A 12198-nucleotide genomic window follows, 5' to 3' on the forward strand; every position below is an offset into this window, starting at 1 on the left:
GAAAGTATTTTTCTCTGTCATAGTTGTTGTATTATGGGAAAGCTTAAATCAGCACTCAAAGGAGTTTCACTTTATGCAAAGTGTTCTTTAGGCAGAATGGAAAACAATAGATTTAGTGGGATACTGCAGATTCTTTTGGCCTAAAAGCACGTTTTTGTGAGTAAAACTAATATTCTAGTGTGCAAAGTCAGCTCAGAATGTTGGATGTCAGTAAAACTCAATTATACTAAAACTTAAAGTTATTCGTAATCAGATTACCTTTTCACTAGTAAAATAAAGCATTATTTTAAAATTGACAGCAAAATATCTCATTTCCTTTTTGAAATAATGTAAGTTACTTTGTTTTCCCATTTATTGTGCCACAGAGTGCAATTGTTTTGTCTCAAGATGCTCACAATGTTTGCTACTTAAATGCCCTAATTGAACTAAGGCCAAATCCTGGCTTAATCTAAACCCTGTCTGTGAAACCTGGGTCTTTATGTATTTAATCTCACTTTATTGATCAGTGTCTTTGATGCAAACCTACGATGACTTTAGATAAACATTCTCTTTTGTGTTCTTTTCTTTCTGCAATCCAGAATAGCAGTCCAGTTGAAAGGTTTGTTTGAGCTGCACCCTCTACTGTACAGACGTGAATTTGCATTTCCTTCAGCCTGAGGCTTATTCAATTCACTTTTGGTGTAAAATGTCCTTTACATTTGCCAAAAATATAACTTTTTGTTGTTATTAAAAACAAGCAAAAAGCACAAAAGTAACTTAACACATTACTTTCCAAATTGCTCACAAATTACCGCCCCCACTCACTCACACCAGCTCAGAGATCCACTCTTTGACGATCACATGTTAACATAATTGGTTACAAGGTAGTTTATGACGTCAGAAACACCAACGATATCAGACCGCGTTTTTGAGTTTTTGAGTCTTTGGCTCACGGCAGTTTTAAGGAGAAAATAATCAGCAATGGCGTTGACTTTTGAATTTGCACATGGTTTGTCTTAAAGCATATTAAAAACACCACATAGACATATAAACAACATTTAAAAGCTTGACATTAAAAAGATTTTCACTTTAACTGTTCTAACTAAATAATTTTAAACAAAATAAATTAATATAATAAAAATAAAGATAATATTGTTCACAAATAATAGCCTAAGATATTGTTCAAAATTAAGTCAAAAATATATTTGAAAACTTTCTGGTTGTCAAATATTTGTTGAACATGTTCATTCATGTGATGAACTAATGTAGCAAATAATGGCATTCATGCATGTCTTTAACATGTTCCAGTATTTTGGAACCTGTGTAGGCTATATTCATAGTTCAGGGATATTAAAAAAATTGTTGTTAAAAAGAGTTGTTATTTTATTTCATTTAATGTGTTTATGAAGAATTTTTATAGAAGTATTTGTATGAAATGAATAAATGTATTGAGGCTGTTATGTGCAAGAAGATAGCAAGTACAGAGGTGCAAAGGTATTTTTTTATCTTATGATATCTATTCTTACATCACATGCCCAAAATAAGGGCAGCTATTTTTTACTCAAGTCCTACCAACCTGCTTAAATCATCTTGTCCACTAGAGGGGGATGGTTGCAAACAAGGTAAGATTTATGTGAAGATTGAGTTGACTGTCAGTGTCATAGATATCATATAATAAAGGCTAGATGTCTCGTCCGCGCTGCTGGCCAATGGAGCTCGACGTCCGCACACGGTGGCCATCTTGCCACAGGGAGCTCGCTCACTCGTAACATGGTGCATGCACTTTTAAATAACCATAACTTGCTCAATTTTCTACCGATTTTCAAACGGTTTGGTTTGTTATAAACGTCAGAAATGTAGTTATGACACTGCATACATATGAATAATTATAACAATGGACTTCCATATGAAAGAATTATAGCCACGTTAATAACGTTTGTAAGAAACCAAACCGTTTGTAAATCCGTCAAGATTTCAGCGAGATAAGAGGATTTGTGTGCGTGCTGATCACTCACCTTAATTCACAGCTTCCCTGTGGCAAGATGGCCGCCGGTGATGCCGGAAGTGACTCCACCTTAAAGGTCCTGTTCTTCGTGATCCCATTTTTCAAACTTTAGTTAGTGTGTAATGTTGCTGTTAGAGCATAAATAATACCTGTAAAATTATAAAGCTCAAAGTTCAATGCCAAGCAAGATATTTTATTTAACAGAAGTCCCCTTTCAAAGCCTACAGCGAACGGCCGGTTTGGACTACATCCCTCTACTTCCTGCTTTAATGATGTCACTAGAACAGTTTTTTGACTAACCTCCGCCCACAGGAATACACAAAAAAGGGGGCGTGGTCTTGTTGCGCTCCCACGGAGAAGAGGAAGAGTTGTGTTTGTAGAGTGTGTTTATCACCATGTCGTCGAGACGCTGTTATTTTCATAATATTAAAGACATGTTTGGCCTAACACTGAGCGCATGCATCTCCACATTATGGTAAGAGGCGTGACCTTTCCGGGCAACGTGCGCTAAGCTGCTGTCGAATCACAACACAGGAACCGCTGGCACAATCAGAACTCGTTACATATTTCTGAAGGAGGGACTTCATAGAACAAGGAAGTCAACAGCCCGTTTTTAGGACAGTGAAAACAGCGGTATACAGATAAGTAAATTGTGTGAAAAATACTGTGTTTTTTTACACGCGAAACATGAACACGTTATATTGCACACTGTAAACACAATCAAAGCTTCAAAAACACAGGAAAAACGGGACCTTTAAGACATCTAGCCTTATGGATATCTATGGTAAGTGTTACCAATTATTTTATTTTTTTTTGTCTATGGAAAATTGTTTCCGCCACTGAATTTCTTGCAATTGCGGGTTTAGGCCTAGCCTACATCTCCCAATTCTTTTTTTAATTTCTTTTTTTAAATTTCTTTTTTATCAGAATTGCGTGATATGGGTCAAAAATATGAGGAAAAAAAAACTCACAATTGTAAGAAAATATGAACTTTTCAATTATGAACTCGCAATTGCGCGTTTATGCAATCTCATAATTCTGAGGGGAAAAAAGTCAGAATTGTGAGATTAGATTAAAAAGTCGCAATTATGTTTGTTTTACTTTTCTTTTTTCTTTTTTTTCTTTTTTGGCGGAAACAAGCTTCCATAAGAGTCAATGTTGTTTGGTTGAAATATGAATCATCATTTCTCTGGGTTGCTCGGCACCTGCTGTGAACATCTGATGCTGAGAATGAGCCTGAAGCTGCCAGTCGGACAGGAAGAAAGAAACCCAGCAACTACAGACAGTTCGAGAAATATCCTGAGCTGACAGAAAAACCGTGTGAGGATCTGAACATCTGTTTACTTTCATTCATCTGCAAGTAAACAGTGTCAGATTAAAAAAAAAAAAAAAAAAAATTATCAGTCGTATTTTTAGACATCAAGTTCACTCAGCACCGCCTGCAACCGACTTTGTAATAACTCCTGATCTCCACTAGATGTCGCCAAGGTAACATAATCCGCATCCGGCGCTCTGTCTCTGCTTAGTCCGGATTTGATCCTCAAGTTTTATATAGGCCTATGATATCCAGATTTATATTTAATAGAAGTTTCTACGGCCTCTAAATTATCACCATGATCAAAATTTTGTTTAAAAGCAGTCATACCTTTTGTCATCTAATTTATTGTTTATAGGCTACTTTAAGCAAGTAGCTAGCCTATTAAGGCCCTTCCTATTGAAACGGATTATTCTTGGGTCACAGTTCTCCTTAGCGTCGTGCTGCTGCTTAAGGTTTTAATATATTAGGGTTCGAATTATGATTTCATCTTTGTGGGGGTCTCTTTAAAAAAAGAAGAAAAAAAGTAGCCTAAGAGCAGGCGCGGTAGCTTAATAATGTAATATAAAAATATAAAAATTTGTAAATATAATACAAATTTAATAAAAAAGCGTTGGTAACACAACTCAATTTAAATAGTACATTTGGTTTAATTTGTCGTTTAATGAGGTCTAATATATGCTGTTAGTTGTGAGAATTTTCACGTGAGTAAATAGATAGATCCGACAGATTTGACCGTGGTCCAGTGGTAGAACATTTGTCAAACGCGTCAGAGGTTCTGGGTTCGAATCCGCACTCATATTCATTTTTTTCATCAAATCCGATTATGTTTATAAGTGGTTCTATATCAGGCAGAGACACGTTTGTGTGCATTTTGTTTTGTAATTTTACTGGAACGAAAAGAGAGTCTCCACAACGGATTGAAGCGCGCCCGAGTGAAGACTGTGCGCGAGCCACAAACAAACACAGTATCCGCGCCAATGATCGCAGCGGCACTTTTATCACTTGATTTAAGCATAAGGATGTACCGTAGTGTGATGACGATCCGAGATCCCGCGAGATCCATGTGTTTGGCATCTTGTCCTATCTTTTAAGTCATGCTACAGTAGTCTGAAGGAAAAAGTGCTTTATTTGTAATTTAAAATAATGGTGCTGATGATTTTTAGAGACCCCCACAGGTGTATGATTTTACTGCTTTCATGGGAGCTCATCCTCTCTCTATGGGAGCTCAGCTCCCACTGGCTCCCACGTAATTCGAACCATGAATATATATATTAATATATATATTATTTATTTTTTATAAACATTAACTTTAATTTACTGAATTATTAACTAAGTATACTAACTAAGTATACTTTTAAGTAAGGGTTAAATAAGGCCTCAGGTGTTTCTTAATGATTTTCACTTGCGTGAGCGGAGGCTGTAAATGGTTGAGAAGTAAACTGGGTGGCTTATGAAATGGAGAGATTAGAGTCCTGCTTTATCACTATTATAACCTTGAACAAAGCACTTTGTGTCTTTGGCTATAGTATTAGGCTACTTCTGTTCAATAGACCATAAAAGTGTTTCGCGTGGCTTGTGCATGATACTTCAGGTCTTCTGAAGTCTATAGTACGAGCAACAGACCAAAATTTAAGTCATTAGCCTATTCCTGGAAAATATTCCCCATCGCTGCACATTTTAAATCTCAACTCTATTCTGTGTGTTCGAACGTGGACACAATAAAGAATTGAGCTTCGGCAGAGAGGAAGATTATCAAGGGAAGAACATCTCACATAAATCTGAGATATGCGCTATATTTTATGGACTACTTTAATGGTGCTTTAACCCTATAAAGCCTACCCCAGATCCGGCACAGACCTGTCATTTTTATCCAGCACAAAATATAGACTAAATATCGTTTCTGCGTTTGATAGGAAAAATGTTTCATTCTTACATTTATAGTTTGAAAAGTTCACTCAGAAAAAAAACTTGATATTACAGTAAGCAATATGTAATATGAGGACGTGCAAGACCCTACATGTAAACAGGTCACGTGCTGCGTCTGTCCAGTCAGTAACACTGACACAGCAAATATGCAAAAAATTACTTTAACCCAGGGTTTAGGAATGTGCAGTGTGAAATGGCAGTTTATGAATACCAATGATTACATGTTTACTCCGGGTAGGCTATGAGCAGTGTGAAACGTGAATAAAAATAACCCAGGATTCTTTTTACCCTGGGTTTAGAATGAGGGTTAACTATTTCAAGTGTGAAAAGCCCTAAGCTATCACGATTTTTATCTTACTTTTTGCCATATAAATATCAACAACTGCATCAGATTGCATATTTTTCCTCAGTTTGAGCCTCTGAATAAAACAGGTGTTTTTTCCTCCCAGAGTATGAGCTCCATGAGCCTGATTTATCAAATATGTTACTAATCAAAAAGACTTTTAAAAAAATATATATATATTTAAAATATTTTGTCTAAAGGTTCAATAAACTGTTCCATTTTATTATTCATTTCTCTGACTATTATTTCACACGTCAGGCTTCACAGGGTTAATGACTTTCTTGTCCTTGACAGATGAGGTCATTATAAACTTCATAAAGTGCAACTTTCATTCATTCTGTAGATTTGTTACATTGAGAAAAATAAATGAGAAAAAATGACAAACTGATTCTCATGTGCTCAAGCTGATTGTACTTTTCAACTCATTGGAAAATCTGCATCACTGTTGCTATAATTAGTATATTAGCATTTCACTCACTATGTCATGCACTGTTCCACAAGGACTATAGTGAGAACACCTCACACACACATACAGACACACACACACACACACACACACACACTGAAACCGACTCCAGCCTGTTGGTTCTGGTTAAAACTTCCTCACACCAAGAGGAACATGTCATGCAAAAACACTCATTCACAAGCACACACAAATGCATTACAAACACACTAATCACATGTATGTATCTGTATAAATACACTTCTGTGAAGGGTTAAAAGTGATTTATAAGTCTTAACAGAGGTCACAGGTCAGTATCCATATACTCATTCAGGCCGTGATCAAATCCCATCAGGAATCGTCACATCTAAGGAATTCAAGACCCTTGTTCTCTTCCCATGTTTTACTGCATACACATATTCTTGAGCACATTGTTAAAGGTCAAAGCCAGCAGCCAGCAGATCTCTCATTTCCTTCACAAGCTTTTTGAAAAGCAACCACCCCTCTACACTTTCAAATCCCTTCCTTAAATCAGATACAGATGGCCACACAGCCATCTCCTGTCCACCAATCACAGCAGAGGCGGGTGTAGGCTCCACCTCCCGGTGTACTGAAGGGTGACAGGGTGCATGTGGAGATGAAACACCCCCTCCACATGCAGTAAATATGACGCGCATGACCATCACAACAAACATGCACACCTATATACACATGACAGGGATTGGCAGTGCGGTGGGATACGGCTGCTCTCGTGGTTTAGAGCAATAACTCTCATAGTCGGTATATAGTACAATACACCATGCAAGGTAAAAAACAAACATATATGTATAGATATATAAAAGTAGAAGTGCATCATTTTGTGATGTCTAATTTGCAGAGACAAGTAAGCCATTTGTTGGTCTGCATTGCAAAAAATGTAAATACTGTGCACGTGCAGTGGAATTAAAACATTGCTCTGTTTGTTTAAACAGTCTTGTCTGAAAGTAATCGTAAGTTTTGCTTCTTAATTTGGTGCCATGGTACTATGGAGGTCAATGGGCCCCGTCAACTGTTTGGTTACTCTGACATTCTTCAAAATATCTTCTTTCGTGTTCAGCAGAAGAAAGAAATTCATACAGGTTTGGAACAACTTGAGGGTGAGTAAATGATGACAGAATTTTCATTTTTAGGTGTGAACTATTACTATAAGTCATCTTGAGGGACCCTGGTTGAGAACCACTGCTCTACACCATTTTTATTTTGTACAGAGGACAAGACAGTCTTGCTGATATGTTATTTGGGCCTAGAACCTGTTTCTCAATCTGTGATCAATACATGTTGATGGGTATTTAGTGATCATTCTTGGCTTGGATCAGTGAAAGAACATAAAATCCCCAGTGGGCAACACATTCTTTAGTTTGCTCTATATGTGCATCTGAATTAGGCTTTTAAATCAGATGTGTTATACTGCATTCTGTACTATCTAGAGCATGTCACATGCTTCTCCCTCCACATGCCTCCCCTTAGTAACGGAAAAAAGAGCACAACTTCTCTGAGTGTCTCTGGTGAGCGTCATGGTGACAGTTGTGGTCCTGTATTGGCTATCTAAATGTATAACAGTATTTGCACTTTATATTTCTGTTGTACTGAAGGTCTTGTGATGCAGGGGTAGTGAGTTTAATCTGTATTCAATGGTCGTTTGACCTGAACTAATCTGTCCTCTAAACTGGAATCTTTCCACCTGGCTTTATCCAGTACTGTCAGAATCGCACAAAAGATTCTTACATGAAAATGAATCACTAAAACAACCATAGATATAGATTATTTTTGAATTGTGCTGTTCTTCGGGTTACGAATTCTGGAAATGACTTTGAGATAAGCAGAAGGGATAGGCTATTAGAACACGCTTATACAACATTAACCATGCCAATTGAAATCAGAGAGCCATCCACCCTGTTAAAGGTTGTGACCGACCGTATCCACAGTTTAATCACATTATTCTGTTGAAGTACTGCTCATCTCAGCTGCTGATGTAAATATTTGGTTTGTGTGCAGAAAAATAGACTTCTGTTTATCATAAATGGAACAGAAACCGGAGAAGATACAGGTGGTTTTCCTCATGAACTGCAGGGAGATGTTTTGAAAGGGACTTGAGAAGAGAAGAAGTGCAGCGTGGATAAACAGGACTGCGGACTAGCTTGCTTGTGTTGTGGGTTAAAGTTCCCACATGTGATCTGTTCAAACAGAGATGGGTCATTCTACATCTGCAGTAGTGAAAAAACAACAGATAGAGGGAGAGGATTTGGCTCTGTGATATGGGAAAGATGTACACTTAGAACAAAAAAAGAAGATATCTTGATATTTGAAATGACTGTTTTTGTTCATATAACATATGTCAGTGTGGCCAACAACACTGTACACTTTAATTCCATGGACAAAAAAACAGAAACATTTTCTTTTATGCTCCACAGAATAATTTTGTGTCATACAGGTTTGGAACAACATAAGGGTGAAATAAAAATTCAAAAACATCCCTTTTAAAATAATTGTTTATGGAAACTCCTCTAAAGCTAAACCTAATCTAGCTTTTAGCCTGCTATACGTAGATCTCTAACCAAATTATGTTATTGTAACCGGTCAACCCGCCTACGGTCCTACTGTTTCCGGCGTGGGAGCCAGGTGCGCTAACAATTAAGGACGCTTAAAACCGCAGCCTCACTCTGGAGACGCCGGTGAGTAGGACCCATTACATTTAGTGCCGTGACCCGGATTTGATTGAGGTTTAGGGGGTTGAGTGTAAACCTCACTCCCCTGGCCTCAAGAGTGCTAACGACTGATGCTAGAGTTTGCAGTCTTTAGCGTCCTTGTTAGCGCACCCGCCTCCCATGCAAGATGAATCCCGCTTGGAGCGGGTCGAGTAGGACTGGTTAGTGCTTGTTTCGAGCTGTGCTAAACATCATACTGAACTTAAAAAATGTGTTGAAAAGGTAATAATTTCACCTTTGAATCTAATTGAATTGACACATGGATCATGTTAGCAATAATGTTTTTGGACATATGGTACCTGTAGCGCATGACTATAGAGATCTGAGAGATTCCACTTGTATTGATGTCCACTCCTATTTAAAGTTGGAATGCTTGTGTGTGGGAGTTTCCTGGAATTTCCGTTTTTTGATAGAGTTATTACTCTTACTCCTGCTGGGGGGGGGGGGGGGGGGGGGGGGGATATTTTCATATTTTCTCTATGAAAATATATCAGCTTCAATATATAAAAAATATATCAAATCCTGATCATTGCTGTCAATCATAAACTAAAGACACACCCGGTAAACCATTGTAAACTGCATGTCTGTTGAATGTTCACACAAATGTTTCAGTAATTTCACAAATGCACAGTTGGAATACTGTGGTGAGAATGTCCAAATTGGACTATAATTATTCCAAATTAGACGTGCAAAGTCATTTGAAGCACACCAGAAATATTCATATAAACAGAACAAGTTGTTAACCAAGACTTATTTTCAAAAAAATTCTTTCATTTCAGTGTTCTTTTATATGTCAGTCTCTGATTCAGTATGCAGGAATTTGTTCTCTTTGCTGCTGAGACTGGAACTCATGCTTATTAACAAAAGGCACTAATTAATCTCTGCTGGTACAGCACAGCAATTTCACATGCTGTCAACTGTAAATGAGAGAATGGGAGACAGTAGAATATTGGTGAATACAAAAGAAGCTGCAGACATTAACTAGTCTACAAACATTAGGGATGCACCGATATAAAGATTTTGGCCGATCCTAATAACCGATAATTCTTTATATTTGAAAGCCAATAACAGATATATTGGCCAATAAATCTAAACCCAAATTTTTATAGCCTATAATTTTTGAAAGTCTGATTTCAAAAAGAAAAGTCTCAACATTTAAAGCCATGTCCCAAGCACACAATTATAATGTTCTCATTATAATTTTATGTACCCCATATGACAGACTTGTGCTGCATGTTGCATTTAACTGTATTTTCTTTTTTCTTTTTAAGTGATTCCAATCATATTTCAAGCAATTCAAAACCATCATGGTGAACAGTGCGCATCTGAAGTGTCTCAGCGGAAGGAAATAATCCATTTTTTTTCGGCTTAGATATATCGGCCAAATTTTCTCATCGATAGATTTATCGGCCGATATATTGTGCATCCCTAAAAAACATCCTAAGGATGTCTAAGCATACTTTTAAACAATAATTTTGCTTGAGATGTAATCTTGCATAAGAAATCATGTCTTTTCAAGGGTAGGCTACAGCAAAAGTAGCCTACTGAGAAAATGTAGGCCTACTTAAAGAAAGAAAAATACTGGAAGTAAAAAGTAGCCTATCCACATTAAATAGAATTCATAATAATTCGTAATTCACATAATTCGGCCAAAATACTTTTCAACACGTTTCAGTTCTGGCCTGGATTCAACTTCAGTTAAACTTTTACTTACTGATTTTTCAATCACGCATTTTTCGTTATCTTTAAAAAGAAAGTGGGGTTGTAAATAACATATGGCATTAACTTCAAAGGGTCGTCCCTGTGAAGTTTTAACATCACGTTCAAAGTCATCATAACTCCTCGTGTCCTTGTAACTGGAGACTATATTGCACCAGCGCTCGTGGGGCCGAACAGTAGTTGTGCGCATGCGCAGCAGCAGGGTTTCTATCATAGTCGAGCGGATGGGTAAAGTCACACCACACATATTCACGAATCCACGGAGCCATTCCGAGTTCTCCATGCTGCTCGGTGAACCGGGAGCTCACATCACAGAAGGATATCGCACACTTGCAACCGGAGCTGGTGAATGAAACGCGCAGGTATGTGTGTGTATTTACAGGCTGTGGACCACACGGTCCGGCTGGAGAGAGAGGGGTCCATTTAAAAGTGCATCTTGAGCTTTAGAAGAACACAATGAATTAACATGAACTCTGGTGGTGCGAGCACACTCTCTTTGTGATTCATTCGCGATGTTGTAGTGCGCGCAGACCTGCAGATTGAGACAGTTGTGGCCATTTAAGACGGGCTGTTGAGTAAAAGGGGGTTTGTAACCCTCCAACACCGAAACAGACCCTTCTCTCACAGACCAAGAAGTGGGTCTCACTCTCATTTATCACGTTGTTCGTTTTTCTCGCCGTTTGAGTTTATTGCCACGCTCGCGTATCACGCGCTCACGTGCGCAAAGAAGGATGTGCTTTGAAAAAAAAAAAAAAACAACAGCATCTGTTCAGTTGCGGATATATCCATTGTTTTATCATTTTGATAGTTATTTGAAGATTACTTTTGTGCTTTCACTCAGTCATTTAGTCTTAGGCTGGATCAAATCCTGATGAAATGCCTACCTAGATAAGTTTTTGAGCATCCGAGGCATGTGCTGTGTTTTTATATATGATCACCAGGTTTTGAGACATCGAGTAGCTTGTTTTTCAGAGTAATTTGGCCAGTTTGTATATTTCTTTTCAACCAATGTCACCAAGCAACTCAGACCAAAAGTGGGTAAGATAAACACTGATGGTCTGACTTTTAGAAACACACTGCTTGTTTTAAAGGGTTAGTTCACCCAAAAATGAAAATTCTGTCAGTAATTACTCACCCTTGTTCCAACCGCGTAAGACCTTCGTTCATCTTCGGAACATAAATTAAGATATTTTTGATGAAATCTGAGTGCTGGATCACTTCTCCATAGGCTGCTAGGTGACCGAAACTTGCTAGCCCAGAAAAGTTATTAAAGAGATCGTTAATATAGTCCAAGTGACTACAGTGGCTCAATCAAGTATATCAAGCGACGAGAATACTTTTTGTGCGCAAAAACAAACAAAAATAACGACTTTATTCCACTATTCATTTCCTTCTCTCAGTAATTACTCACTCTAATCACTCTAGAGCTGTCTTACTCCTCCATAGGCCTCTTGGTAATTGAAACTTGCCGGCCCAGAATAAAAAAAAAAGAAAAAACCCCCCCAGAAAGTTAGTAAAGACATCGTTAAAATAGTCGATTATTTTAAAAAAGTGACTACAGTGGCTGAGTCACAGTTGTTTTCTTTGTGCGCAAAGAAAACAAAAATAATGACTTGATTCATTTTTGGGTTTTTTTGCGCACAAAAAGTATTCTCGTCGCTCAATAAACTTATGGTTGAGCCACTGTATTCACTTGGACTATTTTAAACATTGTCTTTACTA

The 12198-nt window shown here is 37.6% G+C and overlaps 1 protein-coding gene across 1 annotated transcript in view; it reads left to right on the forward strand.

Annotated features, from left to right (window-relative positions):
• The first annotated feature begins 10654 nt into the window (after positions 1-10654).
• slc16a1b (solute carrier family 16 member 1b) overlaps positions 10655-12198 on the forward strand; it is a 40234-nt gene continuing 38690 nt past the window's right edge. Inside the window, exon 1 of the mRNA XM_084086964.1 lies at positions 10655-10838. The gene's annotated coding sequence lies outside the window, so the exon portion shown is untranslated. The remainder of the gene's footprint in view (positions 10839-12198) is intronic.

Source organism: Abramis brama (genome assembly GCF_963993115.1).
Source record: "Abramis brama genome assembly, chromosome: 16".
Classification (NCBI taxonomy): Eukaryota; Metazoa; Chordata; class Actinopteri; order Cypriniformes; family Leuciscidae; genus Abramis; species Abramis brama.